At 34.3% G+C, this 24,321-nt stretch overlaps 1 protein-coding gene across 1 annotated transcript in view; it reads left to right on the forward strand.

Moving 5' to 3' along the window:
* LOC126721078 (wall-associated receptor kinase-like 8) overlaps positions 1-24,321 on the forward strand; it is a 75,524-nt gene that overhangs the window by 33,367 nt on the left and 17,836 nt on the right. The window lies entirely within an intron of this gene.

The raw sequence follows: 24,321 nt of genomic DNA on the forward strand, positions 1-24,321 counted from the left end.
TCTCTTCTGGTGTAGGAGTGTTCTTCATGTACTGTGCTTTGTTCTACTACTATATAATGTGTGACTGTGTGGTGCGGACACCACACGATGACACATCTGTGGAGATTATCTTTATCATTTATGTTATCTTTATTTGGGTTTATCTTTAGTATTGGATCAGTATTTGAGATTGTTAGGATTATCGTACTAGTATTTGAGATTGTTTAGGATTTGTTTAGAAGAGTTTATCTTTATCATTATGATTCCTGGAAGCTTATATAAAGTTTCAGACGGTTCCTTTTGTATTGGACAGATTATTATTATTATTGAGATTATTTTCATTGAATTGTTTGGTGGTGATTCCAAACACCTTAGGTGGGAAGCCTAAGGTTTTACGGTAGGACTAATCTAGGTGGGAAGCCTAGGTTGTCCTGCATCAACTTGGTATCAGAGCCCAAACCCGATCTCTCCTCTCAGCAACCAAAAACACGACTGACATCCCACACCCACACTCACCATCAACAAACAAATCAACTTCCAGACATGCCGTTACTCAAATACTTACCCCACGAGATTTGCAAACCAAAGCAACCCAAGTCCCTGCCTCACGAGATCTGCAAACCAGCCCCGGCAATCCGTATATACCCTACAGCCCCACATGAGTTTTTCATTCCCAAGCCAACAGAGAAGCCAGCACCCAAACCGTTGACCACCATCCGTGCCCGCCTCTGATCAAAAAAAAAAAAAAAAAAAAAAAAAAATTTCAGATTCACAACTTCACTCCCACCAGACCAGAGACAGAGATAGAAGAGAGTTGAAAGCCCACCATCAAAGCCGCTGATCCCACCAATAGAATGATGCCGTCGCACAACCCGCCGCCGATACGCAGTCACTTCGCTTCCACCATACCGCTTCTCGAGTTCTGAGATCTGACTCACCAGCTCCGATCTCCACCTTCAAGTGCCGCTGACAGTCATCGCCGACGAGCCCAGCCATCTCTTCGCCGTCGACCCCAAAGATGCTTCGTGCTTTGCTCCACCACTTCTTCTCTTTTAGTTTCCCTTTGTTTCTCTAGTTTCGGTGTTTAGTTTTTGGACTTGGCAGATTACACGTTAACTTTATATTCTAGTTCTTTCTTTATTGTATTATTATATTAAAAAAAAAAAAAAAAAAAAAAAAACTCAGGTCAGATTAAGCAGAAGCTTCAGGAAGGTCAGTGCACTCCACGTGAAGACCAACAAGTGAGGCCCAATTTCCCCATTGACTAGTAGCGTGACCCACTGTCCAGTGAGGCCCAGATTGCTAAGTCAGCCCAACCAAGGTGTGGGCTTTCCAAACTTAATGGATTGAAATGCATTTTCAGATTTAATATCAATATATCTACTATGTGCCTCAATTTTATATCAGTCACATGCTACTGCCTTTGTCCTTTGTTTTGCTTAAACTTCCACATGACTTTGTTATTTTAGCTGCTGGTTTATTTTCTTTCAGCATTTTATTTTAGCCAAAAAAAAAAAAAAAAAAAAAAAAAAAAGACAAAAAAAAAAAAAAAAAAAAAAAAATCCTTTAAAGTAATTACTTCTCAGTATTAGTGGTTGAACTAGCCTAATCACATTGTCATAATTAGGTCCTTTTAATTTAATTCTTGTTGAAGCTAGTACTGCTTGAATGCAACAACCTGTGGAATTCATGACTTCTCTTCTCATATAATTTAACTTGAGTATTATCCTTACTATTCACTTGCTAGAATTAGTTTGTTGATCTCTTTGCATGCATTTGCGTAGTGGTCGTCTAGTAACTAGTTCTGAAGATCAGTCTCATTCCAAATCAGAGTCTAGTTCTGAACCCCAGTCTAGTCCACAATCCCACCTAAACATGGATCCTCCTCCCCAAGATGAATTAAGACAAGCCATTGCAGAGCTTACTACCCGTCTAGGCCACTTAGAGGCTAGGTATGACGAGGAAAATGCACATAATGGAAGAAATAATAATAGGCATGGCCCTCACCCTAGGCAAGACCATAAAGACAATGAAGACAACTCCGCTAAGCATATCAAAGTAGAGGCCCCTACCTTCGATGGTGTTAGGAACCCTCAGGTCTACAATGATTGGGTGCGAGAGATGGATCATTTTTTTGAGTGGTATGAACTGTCTGAGGATAGAAAGGTTAGGTTTGCCAAAATGAAACTTGTAGGAAGAGCAAAACTCCATTGGGATAGTGTTGTCAACCACCTCCGTAAGACCCGCCAACCACCCATAACTCTTTGGGAAGAAATGAAGGCCAAGCTCAATGAAAAGTACTTCCCAGTCTCTCATCAAGGAAACTTGTTGGATCAATGGCATGATTTGAGACAAGACAATAGGTCTGCTACTGAGTATGTAGAACAATTTGAAGAGTACAGGATACGTAGCAATGCAACTGAGGATGAGCCAATTACCTTGAGTAGATTTAGGAAAGGTCTCAATTATGATCTTCAAAGAGAATTGGTGGCTCGACAAATCTCAACTCTTGATGATGCTTATACCTTAGTGCAAGATTTAGAGCTGATCCCTAGGCCCCAAGGTGGAAGGAGATTTGACAATCGCATGTTGCCTCGCAACAATTTTGATGGTCCCCAAGGTAGATACCTCCAAGGTACCCAAAATAGGCCTTATCTCAACAACAGACCCTTACACATAGAAGAAAATCCTCAGGGTAGATACCAACAAGGCCCTCAAACTAGACCCAATCCCAACAATAGGCCCTTACGCCCAGAAGACAAAGGGAAGAGTGTGGTTAGAGAGACATTTAGGCCAAATTCTAGAATCCAGTGCTTTAAGTGTCAAGGCTTTGGTCATATGGCTGCCCAATGTCCTAATAAGACTTTGTTGATTGAAGAATTGGATGGAGAGGAAGAGGTAGAAGAAGTAGTCTATGAGCCTAACATTGAAGACATTGTAGAAATAGGAGAGGATGATCCCACCCAATTAGCTTGCATTAGAGCCCTACCATCTTTTGATAACCTCAACAAAGGTAGTCTTGATACTCCTGTAATGAGTGTTGTTAGGTGTGCTCTAGCACAGTCCGAAGAAAGTGATGATTGGAAAAGAAATACTATCTTCCAAACCTTTGTCAAGTGTGGAACCACAAATTGCAAGGTTATCATTGACAGTGGAAGTTGCATTAATGCAGTTTCTTCTAAACTTGTCTCCCTCCTAGGTTTGAAGTTAGTTGCCCATCCTAAGCCCTATAAGGTTTCTTGGGTAGATGATTCATCTATCACCATCAAGGATAGGTGTCTTGTTCCTATTCATATCCTCTCATACAAGGCTCAGATTTCATGTGATGTGATTCCGATGGATGTAGGACACATAATTTTGGGACGGCCATGGCTCTATGATTTAGATGTCACTCTTTATGGTCGCTCGAACTCTTGTTCCTTCATGCACAATGGACAAAGGATTAAGCTTAACCCAGTCAAAACTAAGTTTGTTAGTGCAAGTAAGGCTAGAGAAGAGCCCAAAAAGCAAAGTATGAACCTCATTAGTCCAAAAGAACTTGAAAGAGCTGTCAATCAAGACTCCATCATCTTTGCTTTGGTTGTTAAGGAAATTGCACTAGACAACTTTGAAGAACCAAGAAAAGAAGTACGGTCAGTGCTTCAAGAGTTCCAAGATGTTTTCCCTAAGGAGCTCCCAAATCAATTGCCTCCTATGCGTGATATTCAACACGCCATAGATCTTGTCCCGGGAGCAGCACTCCCAAATTTGCCCCACTATAGAATGAGCCCTCCTCAACATGATGAGATGGTTAGACAAGTGGATGAGCTCTTGCACAAAGGATTTGTCCGTGAAAGCTTAAGCCCATGTGCAGTCCCTGCACTCTTGACCCCAAAGAAAGATGGATCCTAGAGAATGTGCGTGGATAGTCGCGCAATCAATAAGATAACTGTGAAGTATCGTTTTCCTATCCCTAGGTTAGATGATATGTTTGATATGATGTCAGGAGCCACAATCTTTTCGAAGATTGATTTGAAAAGTGGATACCACCAGATTAGGATTCGCCCAGGTGATGAATGGAAGACTGCTTTTAAGACAAAGGATGGTCTATATGAGTGGCTTGTGATGCCTTTTGGGTTATCAAATGCTCCTAGTACTTTTATGAGAATGATGACACAAGTACTAAGGCCTTTCATGGGCAAATTTGTGGTAGTGTACTTTGATGACATCCTCATTTATAGTAACTCAAAAGAGCAACATTTGGACCATCTTAAACAAGTTTGTTCCACTTTGAGGAGAGAAAACTTGTATGCCAACCTAAAGAAATGCTCTTTCTTCACAGATAGTGTCATTTTCTTAGGTTTTGTGGTTTCATCTAAAGGAGTTTCAAAGCCATAGTGGATTGGCCCGAACCCAAGAACATTCATGAGGTTCGCAGTTTTCATGGGCTTGCAACTTTCTATCGCCGCTTCATACGTGGATTTAGTACAATTATGACACCAATCACTGATTGTATGAAGCAAGGCGAATTCCAATGGTCCAATGCTGCTGGTAAAGCATTTCAAGAAATCAAGAAGAAGATGACAGAAGCACCGGTGATGCGCCTACCAGACTTTGATAAGGTCTTTGAAGTGGAATGTGATGCGTCTGGTGTAGGCATAGGAGGAGTTCTTAGCCAAGATTGTCACCCTATAGCTTACTTTAGTGAGAAATTAAATGAGGCTAAGAAGAAGTATTCAACATATGACAAAGAACTCTATGCTGTGGTACAAGCTTTAAGATATTGGAGCCATTATTTGACACCCCATGAGTTTGTCATTTATTCGGATCATGATGCTCTCCGCCACATCAATTCCCAAAAGAAATTAAATGCTCGACATGTCCCTTGGGTTGAGTTTTTGCAAAGATTCTCTTTTGTTTTGAGACATAAATCTGGTGTTGAGAATAAGGTAGCTGATGCTTTGAGTCGCCGAGTCACCTTACTTTCTGTGATGAGCACAAAAGTCATAGGGTTTGAGAAGTTGCAAGAAGAGTATGAATCTTGCCCAGATTTTGGAGAAGTGTACACTACACTTAAGACTGAGCATCTTCAGGTTGTTGATGATTTTATCCTCCGAGATGGCTACTTGTTTAAAGCCAATAAGCTTTGTATCCCACGCACATCAGTTAGAGACTTTTTGGTTTGGGAAGTACACGCGGGAGGACTTTCAGGACATTTTGGACGTGATAAGACAATTGAAGAGGTAGAGAGGCAGTTCTATTGGCCAAGCCTTAAGAGGGATGTTGCCAAAATAATTGGTCAATGTCGTCAATGTCAACTGGCTAAGCATTGCAAGCAAAATACTGGCCTTTACACTCCTTTACCAGTTCCATACCGTCCTTGGGAGGATATCAGCATGGACTTTATACTAGGTCTTCCCCGTACCCTTAGGAAGTTTGATTCCATCCTTGTAGTGGTAGACCGGTTCTCTAAGATGGCTCACTTTTTTCCATGCTCTAAGACGTCTGATGCATCCAAGGTAGCCAAGATTTTCTTTGATGAGATTGTTAAGTTGTATGGGTTGCCTAAATCAATTGTGTCAGATAGGGATGTTAAATTCATGAGCTATTTTTGGAAGACCCTTTGGCACATGATGGGAACAAAGTTGAAATTCTCCACAGCATACGATCCTCAAACTGATGGTCAAACTGAGGTTGTCAATAGGAGTCTCGGAAATCTTTTAAGGTGTCTCATAGGTGAGAATGGTAAGACTTGGGAATCTATACTCCCTATAGCCCAATTTGCTTACAATAACTCAATCAATAGGTCCATAGGTATGAGCCCATTTGAAGTTGTTCATGGTTATACACCTAGGAGACCTTTAGACCTTCTCCCAATGTCCTCACATGATAGGGTTTCTGTGTCTGCAGTAGAGTTTGCTAGTCACATGCATGAGCTGCATAAAGAGATCAACAAACGAATTCATGCTAGTAATCTTAAGTATAAGACTCAGGCTGATTTACATCGACGTCAGTTAGACTTTGATGTAGGAGATTATGTTATGATTCGTATTAGGCCTGAACGGTATCCTTCAGGAACCGTTAAGAAACTGCAGGCCCGCAGTGCTGGCCCATTCAAGGTATTAAAGAAACTTGGACCTAATGCTTATGTGATTGATATACCTTCAGATTATGGTATTAGTTCTACTTTTAATATTGCTGATTTACTTGCTTTTAAAGGTCCAGCAGTTATTCCCTATGACCCTTTTGATGATCCTCTCTCTTCTTCTTTGGCTAACCCTATCCCTAGCCCTACACCATCTTGTTTCCAAAAGGCACATAAAGATATTATTGATGTTATTTTGGATGAGCAGTCTCTTTTCACTAGGGATGGAACAGTTCAGCGCTTCTTGGTTCGCTGGCGAGGACGGCCTGATTCTGACTGTACATGGATCACCAGAGAGGAGTTGCAGCAGCTTGATCCTGCTCTTTTGGAGGCTTACTTGGATACACTTGCTACCACCTCATCTCTACCTCCTATCACTCGCACATATGAGCGTCGACGGAGGCGCCATGCTGATCCAGTGAGCTTGTGGCTTGATGGAGTTTGTTCTGATGTCACTTGATCCTTATGAGCTTTACTCGACGGGGTCGAGTTTCTCCCACCCCAGGGGAGTTGGTGCGGACACCACACGATGACACATCTGTGGAGATTATCTTTATCATTTATGTTATCTTTATTTGGGTTTATCTTTAGTATTGGATCAGTATTGGAGATTGTTAGGATTATCGTACTAGTATTTGAGATTGTTTAGGATTTGTTTAGAAGAGTTTATCTTTATCATTATGATTCCTGGAAGCTTATATAAAGTTTCAGACGGTTCCTTTTGTATTGGACAGATTATTATTATTATTAAGATTATTTTCATTGAATTGTTTGGTGGTGATTCCAAACACCTTAGGTGGGAAGCCTAAGGTTTTACGGTAGGACTAATCTAGGTGGGAAGCCTAGGTTGTCCTGCATCACTGTGTTTGTACTAATAATCAACTCAATTCCTAAAGCCTTTTATAGGAAGGGAACACATCAAAGATATATGGCATTATTCTAGTGTACAAATAAAAGTGGATATTTTGTTTAATTTCCCTTTAAACTTGTTCTAGATTACAGTATCTTGTGGCTTTAGAGAGTATAACAATCAATCTAAGTTTCAATTTATTATATAAGACTTTAAACAAACACAAGAACAATCACCCTTCACTGCCTAGAATTAATTCTTTAAGGATTCGAGTTCGAATATATGTTTTATTGAAAAAGAAACAAAGAATACAATCTATTCAAAGAACAAAAGGTCATTCAGCTATCAAAATTACTAAGCCTAAAAGAAGCCCACTCGACCAACAAAACAAACCAAAATACAGAGTTAACCTGTGCATTAATAACACAAGCTAAACAAACATCTGTGAACTATGAACAGGAGAAAACCTGTTTAATCAATCAACCTTCCAAGCACACAGCAAACAGTCTAGCACACGGCAATAGCCTTAGTAGCTAATTGGCAATCTATAGCAGCAACAATCTGCAGAATCCAGAGTCTGTTTTTGCACCTCTAGCTGCATTTACTTGCAAGGAAAAAGCAAACAGCTGACTTTAGTCAACTGCTCAAATGCAACTCATGACCCAAGCAAAGTGAATAAATATAGTGCAATACAATCAGCCATAGTTAGTACAGCATCCTACTACCACAAACAAAATCGAAACCTTTGCCATTTCCATATATCCAACAAGCAGCTCCATTATAACTCAAAATCCACACAAATTCCGCAATTTACTGCAGAAATTAAAGATCATTGAGCCGTGGAGATCAAAATAGAATTTTTTAAGCCCCAAAGTCAGCAAAGAATCTTGTTTATAGTGGAATTAAGGAAATTTTCTTTGAACTCAAGCTTGCCTCAAACATCTTTCTTTACTTTTTAACAGGATTTGCTCCATAGTTAAGATTGGGCCATTATAGATGATAGCCTTCTTTTGGCACCAAATATAATATATAGATGGCCACCATCCAATTTCATATATGGATGCTGTAAGTCCCTTCCCTTTGAGGTTCCTAACAGCCCAATCCCCATAAACATGTGTCCGGAAAGATCACTAAATAAAGAAATGGCTCATGCTTTCAACACAACCCCTGCATAGCACACAAAGTGGGTCACTTGTGTAACCCCACTGGGACAGCCTACCTCTGTGGTTAATTTATTCTTGATCACCAATAAGCCAATGAGAGCATGCTTTGGTATGGTAAGGTTGAACCACAAGAGCTTCCACCAGTCCACCACCTCAGCCTTATGCCTCATATGTGACTGCACAAAAGAAGCAACCTATCTTGGTGATGGTCCACTTAGCCTTATCCTCTTCCTTTAGATCTATAAGACTTAATTGGCTTTAAATTATGACTAGATCCGCTGATCTAGGAGGCTTCCAAACCAAAGTTCTATTTTTAGGACCGAGTCCACCTTAGTCTCATAGCTAATTACTGCATCATATATAATCCTATATATTTCCAAATTTAAGTAGAAGTATTCCAACTGGGTGCCAACGATAATGCCATAGGAAGATTCTTTTCCCAGTCTAACCCAATTTACACCAGACAGATACTGTATCTTATAGACATGTATGCCTAGTGTTTGACCTCTTGTGGCATTCATACTTAAGACACAGAATGTGGCACAAAAGAATATATTGAACCGTGATTTTTAATGCTTCCATGTATACGTGCAAGCAACAGAGAGAGTAGAGAGATATGCATTAGAAAAAATAGCTTAATAAATAGAATGGTTAAAAATAAAAATAAAAAATCATGAAAAACGAATGGTATTGGAAAGTATAGTAAGTAGTAACAAGGCTTCTTCTGCTAATCGCTTCACGCCTGCTGGAACATAGCCTTGGCTTTTGGATATCATATCGAACCCAAACATAAAGTCCATCATATAAGCCCATCAGATAATTTTTTTTCAAAATCCATCTACAATAAAGTCCATTCCAAGATGTATTTCATAATCCAGTACCTACACTAAAGTTTGACCCAGCTCAATCTTCAAAATCAAACTCAATCAGCCCAATCCAGCCAATGATACTTAATACACCGTTTCTAAATAAATTTATATTCACAATCCTGCCAGTTAAACTCACATTTCAACTTTCAAACACAAGCTTGCATTTTGTTATGTTTTAGGGAATTTAGGAATTTTCACGTAAGACACGCATATTGTACTGTTGTTTTTGAAAATGCTTTGTATGAAATCTGGGATGCTAAAAGTAACAGCGTATAAAGATCTATTGAATTTGCCTTAATATAAGTTATAACCATATATATTTCTTTGCGCTGAAAAAACAATGCTGTTTACTGTCACAAAAACAGCCTTACCTAATGGAAATTGGAAACTAGTACGTGAACTGTGCTCGTTTAAAAAACAGACGTGGGATTAGGGAGCATGGGAAACCGCAAATTCAAACCCAAAAAAAAAAAAAAAAAAAAACCCACAGACACAGGGGTAAGCTTTGATAAAAGGGAAAAGAAAAAAAGTGAAAACGTGGAGTGATCAAAGAAATATAGGAGAGTTGAAGGCTTGAAGCAATTTGCTGAATACTCAGTTTAAAAACCAATCGGAGAGTGGTTCTGTTTTGTATTTACGTAAAAATTAAAGATATATTTCTACCGAGTTGTCCAATTTTGTATTTGATTAACAAAATGAAATAGATTTCATGAAGCTTAATTAGTCTTTTGTCATCGAATAAAAGATTAATGGCTCCACTCCTTTTAACACCAAAACTCAATTACTAGCTCTTGTTATAGATTTAAAATACTATTGTATCTATCAAAATAATAATAACTAGCCACTAATCCATGCAATGTACGAAAAAGCTATTGACACTAAAGAAAAAATGATGAAATATTTAACTTCTATATTTTTCCATAATTTAAAAGTGTTGTCTAACATTAAACGTTATTGAGTTGCAAGTACATAGTTACCGAAACCTACAAAATAATTTGCAATTCTTAAATTAATAAAACAAAACTCCCAATAGTTATATATACACACACACTCAAAACTAATATAATTTGCAAATATATAAATAAAGACCATGATATGAGAAAGACACACCAAGTTTCAAATTCGAGTAGCAATATGACTTTCTCGTAGTAATAAAAATATAAACAATTCAAAATGTGGAACAATATCAAAATTATAATACCTAATTCCATTATCTTTTATATTGAATCCAAACAAATAATTAATTGAAATTAATCCAAACAAATAATTAATCAACTAAAAATCATAGCTTTTAATAAGAAAACAAAAAATCTCATGAACCTAAATAAAAAGCATTTAAGGTGAAGAATTAAAACCCCAAGACTTAAAAAACTTCGAAATTTTCAGAATCCCAAAATTCTACTTCAAAACCAAACCAAATTCAACAAATTTATATATAACATACCAAATAAAAATTTGTCGTTCCCTAGGCTGGAAAACATAGGTTGCGGCTTTGATATTTCTCCAAAAAAAATAGAGATGTTTTATCTGCCATGTATAATATAAAAAAATAATTAGTAGAAATTTCAACCCAAAAACTAAACTCACGAAACAATGTCAATATAAATATGGAGATTAACCCAAATACTCAAAAGAAAATCAATCTAAACATAACAAAAAAAAAATAAGATAGAAAGAAAATCTCAGGCACATATGAAAGCAAATAAAAAATTCGACATAAAAGATAAAATTCATTAATAACAATATATACAAATATCCACATATGTTGAATTGAAATTTTATTAACAATAACAATATAAACAAATTCGACATGAAATTCATTAATTAAAGAAGAAAGTTAAATCAAATTGCTTGCATTTTTTTTTAATCCTAAAGTGAAGTTAAGTTTATGTGAAGTTTGGTACGGGATAATCTACATTACTCCGACATCTAGATTCCTTGGAATGTGATTCATTGCAATTTGGATGCCTAAGAATGTAACTATTTCTATATTTAGTTTAATTGAGAATCTAATAAGATTCCTAAGAATGTGAGATGATAATGTTTGGTTTATTTCTAGGAATCTTAAATGAATTATTTATTTTTTCCATTCTATCCTTAGATTTGAATGTGAACTACAAAGTCCTTTAAAAAAAAATATTCCTCTAAATAAATAATGAAAAACAAAATATAAACTATAAATTATGACAAATTCTTTAAAACTATAGTCTAACATTTCAAAATGACAAGTACAATACAAAAATAACTATTTAAATTCTCAAATGCTTTATTCTTAATAATAATTTTTAAAGGAGCTTAACCAATAACAAAACAACCTAACAATGTTTAGGTCTATAAGACCATAGAAGAAGTAATAAAAATAAAAGTAGTTCATTAACGGTGCATACCTGGCAATAATGGAGGGTTTCCTTCAAACTTTTTTTTTTCCCATGCATGAAACCTAAATAGAACCTTGTTAAAGAAGATATCAACAGAGTTGTCTATCGTGTTTATGTTGTTTTGGCAGGAAAAGATAAAGACAAGTGAAAATATATTGATGATTTGTTTTATATTTTATCTTAATTGCTTAAATGATAAGGAAAAAGGGTTAAAATTGTCAATTTATAAAAAATACAATTTCCTTTAAACTTGGGAATCTAGATACTCACATGTTTTAAAGGGAATCCACATTCCTACGGAAATGGGGTTAAAGGGAGAATCTAGATTGCCTTGGCATCTAATTCCCGAGCGTGATTTGCAATCAAACATGAGAATCTTTAAACATTCTTGAGAATTCTAAAACATTACCCCGTACCAAATGCCACATTAAGGTTTTAAGGTGGTAATTGCTAAGGTTTTGAGGAGGGAAAAGAGACTCCTAACAAGAGTCCTCTCTCTCTCTCTCTCTTTTTTTTCTCCCCTTAATCCTAACTTTTTTTTTTTTTTTTTGGTTGCCTGAGTCCCTCTTCTTCTTCTTCTTCTTTTTTTTTTTTTTTTTTTGGGAATCCTAAAGTGAAGTTAAATTTAGGGTTTTGAGGTGATAATTTTTAGGACTTTGAGGAGGGGAGAGAGAGTCCTAACAGGAGTCTCTCTCTCTCTCTCTCTTAATCTAGCGTGAGTCTCTTTTTTTTTTTTTTTTTTTGAGTCCTATTTTCATCGTGAATCTCTTTTTTTTCTTTTTTTTCCTTTTTTGAGTCCTATCAGAATTTTTTGTTTTTATATAGATTATCAACATTTGAGTTTGAGTTTAAGTTGGAGTTATTAGAGAGATAGAGTTTCATTCCTTATTAAGGTTTGATTAAACAAAAATAATTTTATTTGAAAAAAAAATGATGATGATGAGTTTGAGTTTAAGTTGGATTTGTTAGAGAGATAGAATTTCATTTCTTATTAAGTTTGGACTAAATGAAAATAATTTTATTATAATAAAATGATATTTTTATTTAAATACTGTGCTGACATGAAAAATTGTGAGAGTTTTGGAGACTTCGGCTTTATATATATATATATATATATATATATACACACAGATAATAATCATAATAATAATAAGCAAAAAGAAAGGGAAGGTATAAAAAAAAATGAGTAAATACCTAACGCAATTGGAGCCCTTTTGTTGAGAAACGGGCTTTAAACGACTAATATTAGTATATTACAATGATTTGGCCCTACCCCATCAATAATTTACCCTTCAAACACTTCTCACTAAACCCACCCCAACACCAATAATAGCTAATGGAAAATACTAAATTTACAAAGTTTGATATTGCAATAGGTTTGGCCGTGCTCCACCATCAATTTACCCTTCAAACACTTCTTACCAAACCCACCCCAACATAATAACTAATGGAAAATACTAGATTTACAAAGTTTGATATTGCAATCGATTTGGCCATAATAACTAATGGAAAATACTAGATTTACAAAGTTTGATATTGCAATGGGTTTGGCCGTGCTCCATCATCAATTTACCCTTCAAACACTTCTCACCAAACCCACCCCAACACTAATAATAACATACAGAAAATTAGATATTTACAAATTATTTTAAATTATTTTATATAAATCGTTGACGAGGTAAGTGATTATTAATAGGTAAAATAATGATAATAGTGTATGACCTATTGTTGCAAAATAGTTTGTGATAGTAATCTAATCTAATCTATATATATATATATATATATATATATATAATAATAGGTAAAGTAGAGAAAAAATCCAATTAAATTTCAAATTGAAATTCAATTAGAGTATAATTTCACGCCACATGTCTCATCTAATCTAAATTTTAGAATTTTGTGCCAAGTGGATTAATTTAGTGTAAAAATTGAATTTCAATTAGAGTTTAATTTTGCGCTACGTGTCTCATATAATCTAAATTTTTAATTTTTTGTGCCAAATTAGTTACACTTAGAGAAAGTTGAACTAGAATTTGAAATTATAATCCAATTTTGCACATGTCTAAATTTATGTGGAGACTACACCATAATTATTCACTTAAGCATGAGCCGTATGTCTACTTAAGTTTTTTAATCTTTGTGTCGAGTGAGCTAATGAGTGCAAAATACTAAGAATCTAATATTAATGAACTATAAAAAAAAAAATTAAAAATAATTACAAATACTCAATAAAAATCACTACAAGTTCTATCTTATTAAAAATTAGAAGAAAAAAAATGATTATAAGTAATATTATATTTAGGTAAGAATTTTAATATGTGACTAATTATATTTACTTTAAAAAAATAATTTGACTAATTATCTATATTTTATGATAAAAATTGTGTTTAAATTTAAATGTATTTATATGTATGCATGTAAAAATACATGTATTATATTTTTTTTTTAATAATAATTTGAAGAAACCTTTGAAGAGGGCTGCCACGTCAGGAAAAAAAAGCAACTTAAAATGCTGCCACGTTTACCATTTATTCTTTAAAATACCGTACAGTGTGTTTGAAGGGGCTCACTTTCATCAAACGTGTATCTATAAAAACATCAAGCCGCTTGTCAAAAAACAAAACGCAAACCCTAAAACGTAGACTCCATCATATTTCCCGATCGAAAGTTCACACTCACTCTGACTTCCTCCTCCTCGCTGCAACTCCATAGACACACATCAGAATACCGTGTCCAGATCAACAAGCATACGAAAAAAAGAAAATCCAAAAGGAAGCGAAAAAAAAAAAAAGACTCTGTTCGTCTTCTGCAACACTGAAAGCCGAAAAACTTTGTTCGTCCTCTGTAGGCATGTTTTTTTCCCCTCTTTTGCTTTTCTATTCAATTACTGTCTCTAGGGCTTTGAAAATGCTTTGAAAATTACTATAGAGAGTAGATTTATTGATGATTTCTCTCAAACTGAAATCGATTTGGTGCTGAAGAACATATATTTATGTGTTTCCAAAAAAAATAAAGTTCTGTCATTTCATTTAGGTTGTTTTTAATTTTTTGTTGAAATATTTTCCCCTTTTTTATATTTTCGTTTCCCATGTCTCTTCTTATGGGTTTTTGCAGCATATATTTAAAGTTTTTCGTTTGTAGTTGCTCTGATTTTAAAAAATGAAACCCTGGAACATAGAGAATAAGAAGGTATTGAACGTTAAAATGCCTTTCTGCCTCCACTGATGCCAATCTGCTACCTTTTTCCTTAATTTCCGATTTATTTTTACAATTTCTTGAGTTCTGTTTGTTCGATTGTTGTATTGATTAAATTTTGTTTTTGTTCAATTCAATATATTCGCTTTTGTTATTATTATGTTCCATTTTTGTTTTAGGCCCTTTTGATGTCGTTTTCCCTGTGATGAATGTGTTGTTCATTCTGTTATGCTTGTTCAATTTTTGGTTTTTTTTGTTAGTTCTGTTATGTTTTCATGGTGAGATTTAAGTTTTGTTGTAATTGGTTTTTTTTTTTTTAAATGGTTTTATGTGTTGTTAAATCCATAAATCAGATTAATAAGACTTTGGTTCTATGCCCTCTGATTTGCAAATGTTGGGTTCTATTGCATATGACCAATTGCAGTAGTTAACAACATTCTATGCAATTTTTATATATTTAGATTATTGCATCAATCTTGATGCTTGAGTTTAAATTGGTGAATGGTCATTGCTTAATACTGCCAAGTAAAAGAGATTTTGCACTTAAGTTTTTGCTATAGTGAATTTCAGACTTCGGTCTATGTTATTTAACCTGACTTATGGTCATCTTTTTTCTCTATCTCACAAATGGCATATTTTTCTTTGAAGTGATTGGCATTATTAAAACAAAGGCCTTGATAAAAGAAAGTTAGTTGTTGTACATCATGCTGAGTGTCTCACATATTATCAGCATCTTTTGGAACTTCAGGAAAATTGGGAACATGTTAGAAAATTTTCCTGCCTATTTCAGTTCTGCATTTTCATACTTTAATATTTACACTCATTTTTAGGCATTGTATTTCATAATCTTCACTTGATTATTTGTTGTCTTAGTGTACTGTTCAATCAAAATGCAGAATTTAAGTTTTGGGGCCATCAAAGCTGTTGGTCAACATTCTGTACTCATGGGTATATTTATGGAATTTATTAATTTGGTTATAACAGCAAATGTTCTTTTGGTGTTACATTATATGTGTTCAATGAAATTCCATTAAAATTTGATATGTAATCTTCTCATTAGATTTTTTCCCTCATCATGATAAAAATCTGAGCAGTTATACTATGGCTGTTTAAAATCAAATTTTAATGGAAATGAATAATTTGGTTATAAATATGGAGATTAACCCGAACACTCTAAAGAAAACTAATTTTAGACAGAACATAAGAAGAGGAAGAAGATTAAACCAATTCTAGGCAGAACATAATTTTGTTTAGGGTTGTTTGTTTTGGTAGTAGAGATTGAAACAGTGTCACCTCGTAATAGACTCTTCATCTTCTCCTACACAATAACCGGTTCTTTACAAATACAATTTCTTTGTTATAGTCAACTAAAATATTTGAATTGCTGAATTTTTTATGCCAAAGTAAGAGATTATTTTAAGTTTCTAGAGTTAGTGCATCAAATTAAATATATACTGTAATTTTTTAGTTAAATAATTTGTAAATGGCTGGTGTAGCTATTTAAAATGTGAATATTTGATGTGAGATTCAATTTTATGTATATTTTTGTTGTTAGTTCTATTATGTGTGTTTAATTTTTGGTCTTTTGGTTATGTAAAGGACTCGGTGTTGAGATTTGCCTTTCTTATTGTCGGCTCTTTTATGGTTTTGTATGGAGCTTTAATTTTTGTCATTTTTGGTTCTATAAATCAGATTCAGAAAACTTTGGTTTTGTGCCTCTTGATTTGAATGTATTGTTAGAGTTTTGATCTCATGATGGGTTAAAGTTATATGAAAAACTTAGCCAGTGTTCTTAGAAGTTCTAGGATGTGAACTGCTCAAATGTTTTTTTTAATTGAGATCCATGGAGGAGTGTATCAACGGTAGGTTTCACAATAGTAACTCTTTGAAATACAGTTTCTAGAATTTCGAATCGTACCTAAATTTTAATGGTTGGTTATCTTTTAAACTTAATAATATCATTATAATTTTTGGGTTTTTTGTTTTCTCTCTTACTTGTTCTGTTATCTGTAAGGGGGAGTGAAATTGTGGAATTTTGAATATTTGCTCAAGGTTATTTTTTGTTTTCCATGAAGAGTTTGTTATTGACCATATTTATGAGACAAATTCTTTAAGTGACACGCATGGTTTATGTGAAGGGAGTATTTTCCTGCAATTGCATTCTTCATATCTGTTTGGTTTTTTAATCTGCTTCTTCATCTATTTTTTTAAAATTATAATTTTATTTAGGGATTCTAATTGTAGTATAATAAAAATGATTATACATGGGGGACTATTACTATAAAACTGGTAGAAGCATATAGTAGATTAGTGTTATGCTTTATTTCAGTCTTCCTTTTTTACATTTTTTCTCATAAACTACTCTTTAAAATACCATTTAGAGGAAAGAAAAACAGGGTTCTCCTTCCATTAGAGACCGAGAGGGAAATTGAAGAAGTTTAATATTTTTAATTTGATTTTGATTGTCAATTTGTCACTGCTACAATTATTGTTTCTTTATGTCTTATTGTTATTACCTTTTATATATGTTTTGATCTCATATTGGGTTAAAATTATAGGAAAAAATAATTGTGTTACCCATGTTCTTAAAATTTTCTATTGTATATGACTAGTTGTTAACAATGTTCTATTCTTTTTTTTTTATCTATTTTAGATTAGTTTTATGACATTTTGTATGCTGTTTCTGAAATGATTTCAAATTGTAGAGTGAGTATATGTGGAGTAAATTCAAAATTATTTTCTAGGATGTTTAAATTCTCATTGTAATTCTGTTTTTGGAAAATAATTTCCTCAAACGAATTTTCAAACAGAATAACAACTGAAAACATCATCTCCTAAAATAACCTTTCATAATTTTTTGAACTATTTAACTGCACTTTCTTTAAAGAACAGAATAATAATAAAAATTCTGTATTTGTAATTAGTGTTTTGCAAAAACAGTCTTACACTTCTTTTGTAATAAAGGCATTCTCTTTGTTGGTGTAAAAGCCGCCTTTTTGGTTGATGTGTTCATCCAAAAGTACACATTTATAGGCTTTCAATTACTATGAAAAGTGTGACAAAAATTATTAAAATATAGCAAGGTGCTAACTTCTGATTTTTGCTTGACTTTGTGATTCATTAGATTGATTAGAAAAGCTTTGAGGAATTAAAAAGCTTTTTTTGGTTTTTGAAGTGGTGCTTCAGTTTTATTTGTGTCTACATAATTTCAAAATCATATAATTATGATACAATTTTGATTCTGTTTTGATGAAATAATTTAAATTGAAGTATTTCACTATACGTGCTAGAAAACCATCTTCACATGGAATTGAAGTTAGTATTGTCATTGCCATTCTATCATGTTCTATCATGAGTGATACTTTGTACCTGTTGGATGAACATTTTGCGAGTTTGGAGGGTTGTTTATGACGTAATCTAGAAGAATTACCCCATACTAGCTACTTATCTTAGCATTAAAATTTGATTTTTAAATTTTAATTCAGATCTCAAGTTTCAGAGAATACACTTGAATTAATTCTATCTTTACACCAAATTTCATGATTTTAAACATATTTAGCACACCCACTTCTATTCATGCCTTTGTTTTTTTTCCTTCTTAGTATTTAATTTTACTATTATTTCTCTTTTGATTTATTGTTTTGATTTACTGGAATGCTTATTATTATTATTTTTTTCATTTTTCTTCTTGATATTTATTTCAAAATTGTTCTATTAGACTTGGTATCTATTATTTTTTGAACTGTTCAGGCTATTAGGTTCAGCTTATTGACAGTGTTTTTAAATTTGTTATTTTTGTTGTTGTTAGGTTTGCTTATTTTGTTTATTCATTTGTTTTAATTGTGTATGTCACATTCTTATTATTAATTACTATATTTTTAATTATTTCAGTAAACAGATAGTTTTTTTGCTGTTTACTTCAAATAAACCTGCTATGTTTTGTGTTTTCAATGGTATTTACATTCTCACGTGCCATTTATCATCTTTGCTGCTGAATTAAATTAAGAGGTTAGTACAGCCTAATTTCCCCATTGTTGCTTTTATTTAGATTTGTATCTCTTTATCATTTGTTGATGTTCGATTAAAAAATATTTGAACAAAAGTTGTTTCGAAAAGATTATTAAATATGTACTCTTTGACTCTTAAAACAGATGCTAAGCCCAATTTCCCCTTTGTTGGTTTTATTTAGATTTGTATCTCTTTATCATTTGTTGATGTTTGATTAAAAAATATTTGAACAAAAGTAGCTTTGAGAAGATTATCAAATATGTACTCTTTCACTTTTAAAACAGATGCTAATTTTACTTTTGTTTTTCCATCTTATAATAGTAAAAGAGAAAAAGGAAAATGCAAGATTAGCGCAACAGAAAAGACGGATGATAATGTTCGAAAATGCAAGATTAGCATGAAAGTCAAAATACTTTACAAAATAAAGTTGCTGAAGCTAGAAAATACAGAAAAATAGTCATTGCTGAAAAAAATAAAAAGAAAAAGGAGAGACAATATGGTAGTCAATCATGAAAACTGTTCATTACATGCACCTGGTAATGTTATTGAACCTTGGAATTTTGGCCCACCTTCTTATGTATGTAACCATTGCCGTGCAGTAAACTGAGAAGTATGATGTGTTGAGGTTTGAGTACAAAGTAGATTTACCTGCTAGGCTGACCATTATTTTAAGTTTTGTGTGTTCGGCTATCTGCATAAGCTCATTAGATTATTGGATATGTAAATGATGCTGTATTGAGTCATTTTGGTGAATAGGTACAGTTTTGCTGCTGGCAAAATGCATCCATCCGGATCTTCAACACCAGTTGATGGTGTCCACTCTGTTTTACCTGTGCCGATTCGATCAAAATCTGCCATTTTAAGATCTCAAGGGAGTCTATTACCTCCACAAGCAGCATTTTCTTTAGTTGAAATTGAATGATACAGTTTTTTTTTTTTTTTTTTCCGATTTGGTTATGAACTAAGAAATATGAGTTAGTTTTGAGTATTTTGGTTGGGTTGGTTTTGATTTAAGCTTTTTGGTTGGGTTTGTTGTATAGTGAAAAGGTATGTTTGTTTTATTTCAATGTAATTTGTCAGGATCCTTCGTAGATACCACCAAAGTTTGGGTTGTGATGACTGAGAGTCTTAAGAATGTATAGTAATAATTTCTTACACACTTTGCAACAAATTTTTTTCTTTAAAAATTGATTTTATTAGCCAAATTTCTCTTCTACTTATGAGATTTCAAATGATCCCGCGCATTGCGTGGGTTAAACACTAGTATTACTAATAACAAACACTATCAAAGTTTTTATCAGTTGCCTTAATCACAGTTAGTGAAAATTAATTTTGACATAAGTCAAAAACCCAAATCGAAGTTTTTAGTGGACGTAAATTGTACTTTTTTTTTTTGGTAGTGACTTCACCAGCACTGCCAACTCAAGTGAGGTTTATATTCTTAATTTATATAGTTAATTATTCTGTTTTTATTTTCTTGCAAGCACATTAATTTATTAATACTAAATCTTAGAAAATTTTGTCAATTGAAGATGGTATCCCATGTGGAAAAATGCTAAAATTATAAACTATTTTACAGTATTTTTTATAAATTGCTGATGTAGCGAGCGTTGTTCGCTCCACCATCTTCATAAGGAAATAACTTGCACACCACATGCACCCAAAGATCTTTCTATATATTCATATCCTCCAAATATAGGAAATTAGGCCTGAAGATCTTAGGATATTAACTTCACCACACTCCTTATTAGGGAAGAACCTACATTCCTAGAAATTAGGTCAACTCTATATCATTGTATAAGCACTAAGCCTTCTGCATTCTCTAAGATAGCTAGAATTTCCTAGCTCTCATACTCTTAGAATTATTGGAAATGATTGAGTCACTTACTTAACTTTCGAAGGATCTTTAGTCAGCATCCTACCAGTGTTCTCTATAGATTGTTCATATTTTATTCTTTAGGTACCCCTGTCACTGCACATTTGGATGATTGGCTTACTAACAATTATTTGCATCATCATGTTACATGTACAAAACTATTCAAGAATTTGTAGAGATTTTTTGTTTCCCGGCCTTCAGGTTTACTTTTTTAAAACTAAAGAAGGCTTTTCTTTTCTTTTGTTTAAGAGTACTTGTGAAGATATGTTATGTGACAATCTAGGGAATTGTTCGATGAAACTGTCTCAATTTAGACATAAATTATACTAGGGAGTTAAAGGAATTAAATTGGAGGGAATTTCGGAATTTCTTTTCTATATTTATTACCAAAGTCTTTGGGTTAGTCATCACACACTCGGGTTCAAGTGCAAGTTTGCTGTAGTCAATGACCTTCTAGTTATTCTCATAATTAATAGGCACCAAATTCTCATTACTTAGGGTGTTTTTGATATATGTATGGGTAAAAAAGTGTGAAAATATATGTAAGTGTGTTTAAAATGCTCAAAAGTGTGTTTAAAATATATTGAGGGTGTTTCTCTTTGTAGAAATGGCCCAAAGATCTCACCTCCTTTTTGTAGATGATAGCCTATTGTTTTGCCGAGCAAGGGTGGGGGAAGTGGAAAAAATTCAGGAGATATTGGGAAAATATGAACGGGTATCGGGACAAAAAATTGCCTCAGACAAAACTACCCTCTTTTTCAGCAACAATGCCTCAAATGGTACAAAGGAAGAATTAAAAAATTTGCTTGGGGTGGTCAAAATAAAGGAGTATGAAAGGTATTTAGGTTTACCGACAGTGGTTGGCAGGAAAAAAAGGGCGAGCTTAAATTTCATAAAAGATAGAGTATGGGGTAAACTTCAAGGGTGGAAAGAGAAATTATTGTTGCAAGCGAGAAAAGAAGTTCTTTTGAAGGCGGTAGTTCAAGCCATCCCCACATTTGCAATGAGTTGTCTTCGATTGCCAATTGGTCTTTGCCAAGACATTGAGATGCTCATTCGAAAATTTTGGTGGGGACAAAGGGGTGATAGGAGAAAAATTCATTGGGCAAAATGGGAGGTCTTATGTCAACCTAAAAGTGAGGGAGGATTAGGCTTTAAAGATCTTTGCAAATTCAATAAAGCCATGTTGGCTAAACAGGTGTGGAGGTTGATTCATGATAAGGAGTCTCTATTTTATAGTGTTTAAAGCAAAGTATTTTCCAAATTGCTCAATTTTTGATGCGAAAACTTCTACTAGCTCTTTCGCATGGAAAAGTATATTGTGGTCTAGGGATTTAATTGAAAAATGATCCATTTGGAGAATTGGTTGTGATGAATCTGTTCGAATTTATAGAGATGCTTGGCTTCCAAGCCCTGAAGGCTGAATCAACTCTTCAGTTTTACATCTAGCACCGTAGTCCACAGTGGATTCTTTGATAAATTCTGCAACGGGTTGGTGGAATATCAATCTTATTGATTTGTGTTTTTATCCACCTGAAGCAAATCTTATCAAATCTCTACCTCTGTGTTCTATCAACCCGACACTTTGGTTTGGAGACTAGAAAAATCGGGTTGCTACTTAGTGAAGTCAGGTTATAAACTCCTCTGTGAGCTTCACACCCTTGACACGAATCGACCACAAGTCTCTGACTCACAGAAGGGTTTCTGGAAAAGCATCTAGAAGTTGAAGGTTCCCGGTAAGATCAAGCACTTTCTCTGGAAGGCTTGCACGAATTCGCTGCCCACAAAAGAAAATTTACTAAAGCGAAAAATTCCTCAAGAATCAAGCTGTCCTCATTGCTCTGGTGATTCGGATTCGGTTGTGCATGCTTTATGGAGTTGTAGTTGCATCAAAGTGGTTTGGGATTCGGACTTCGAATGGGTGGATAGAAGCTCAACGGCCTTTGATTCTTTCTCGGACGTATTGCAAAAAATCCGCAGCAAACCGCCTTTGTTATCTTTATTTGCAGCTACGGCTTGGTCAATCTAGTATCAAAGAAATAAATCTTGTCTCCAAGATAATCCCCTGCCCCTTTGCAATATTGCTGGCTTTGCAAAAAATTACCTCTGCGAATTCAGGGGTCTGGACAGTCACCATTCCCACAGATGTCGAGCTGTTCTTCGCAGATGGTTACCTCTTGTAGCAGGCTCTGTGAAGACAAATTACGATGGTGAAATGTATGGAGAGTCAGATAAAGCAGGAATTGGCGTGGTAATTCGTAATTGTGAAGGTTAGGTGCTAGCTGCCCTATCCGAGTAGATAGTGAAACCTCCATTGGTGGAAATCCTTAAGCTTCTCGCTGCCCGGCGGGCTGTCAATTTTACTACAGAATCGGGCCATGCTCAGTTTGTATGTGAGGGCGATTCTGAATCTGTGGTTAATTCATTAAGGGGATCCGGTATGGAAAATTCTTGGGGGGGCATATCATCAAGGATATTTTATCTCAATCAAACTCATTTCTGAGTATTTCTTTCACTCACATAGGTAGGCAAGGCAATAAAGTTGCACACGCTTTAGCCCAATGAGCAAGACAATCTTTTTCCTCTCAAATCTGGTTGGAGTGTGTTTCAACAGATATGATGTCTCTTGTGTTGGATGATTTTCCCTTTTCTTGATTAATATATCAGCAAGTATTCACTTCTAAAAAAAAAAAAAAGGGGCCATAGGTTTTTTTGTTTTCTTTTTCTAAATTCAGAGGTTAAAAGAGGGAGAAAAGGGCGAGGCTTTCAAAATTTTCAGAGGTGATTTCGTCATTTTATTAGTGTTGCTCAGTAAATTGATGTTTTATTACTAAAACACCTTATACTTCTTTTTTTTTTTTTTTGGTAGGTACTTGAATAAACAGCAAAAGCAACTACAAAAAGGCCACAGGGGCCAAAATATTGGCAACATGCCTATAATAATACAGCCCATATCTATCAGCTTCAAGCAATACATTTAAGTTATCAGAGGGAGAAGTATCAAACACAACAAAATTTTTCATCAAAGAACAACCCCTCTTAGCCAAAAGGTCCACACATTTATTCGTCTCTCTAGACACAAGACCCACCCAAACCTGCCAGATCCTGGCCATGAGACACTGCAATCACACAATAAAGTAGTAAAATTTCTGTTAGAACAGTTTATATTTTGAAGTATCTCCACAATCACCTTATACTTTCTTCCACCGCAGGGACATTTATCTGTGGGAATAAATGTGAACAGTTGAGGCATTAAATGTTGGAGTTGGAGAATTAAAGATGGCTATAAATGCTACAACCTTTCTTTTCATGTTGTCGTAAGTCTTATGACTCATCAATGAATGAGTCTGACACAGTCTACCATTTTAGCTACCGCTCTGTGGGAATAAATGTGAACAGTTGAGGCATTAAATGTTGGAGTTGGAGAATTAAAGATAGCTATAAATGTCACGAGAGTTGGACATTTATCTGTGGGAATAAATGTGAACAGTTGAGGCATTAAATGTTGGAGTTGGAGAATTAAAGATGGCTATAAATGCTACAACCTTTCTTTTCATGTTGTCGTAAGTCTTATGACTCATCAATGAATGAGTCTGACACAGTCTACCATTTTAGCTACCGCAGGGACATTTATCTGTGGGAAAAATGTGAGCAGTTGAGGCATTAAATGTTGGAGTTGGAGAATTAAAGATAGCTATAAATGTCACGAGAGTTATAAATGAAAGACTAAGATAAAGCGCGCGATACGTAGGGCATTGCATCCAATTCTTACGTATAGTTTTTAATTTTTAATCTCAATTATTGATTTAAAAAAATTAAAAAAAAATTAAAAATTAAAAAAGTGAAAAGTATAAAAAATTTATGAATGATTTGGGTGAA

This window comes from Quercus robur, chromosome 4 (genome assembly GCF_932294415.1).
Source record: "Quercus robur chromosome 4, dhQueRobu3.1, whole genome shotgun sequence".
NCBI lineage: Eukaryota > Viridiplantae > Streptophyta > Magnoliopsida > Fagales > Fagaceae > Quercus > Quercus robur.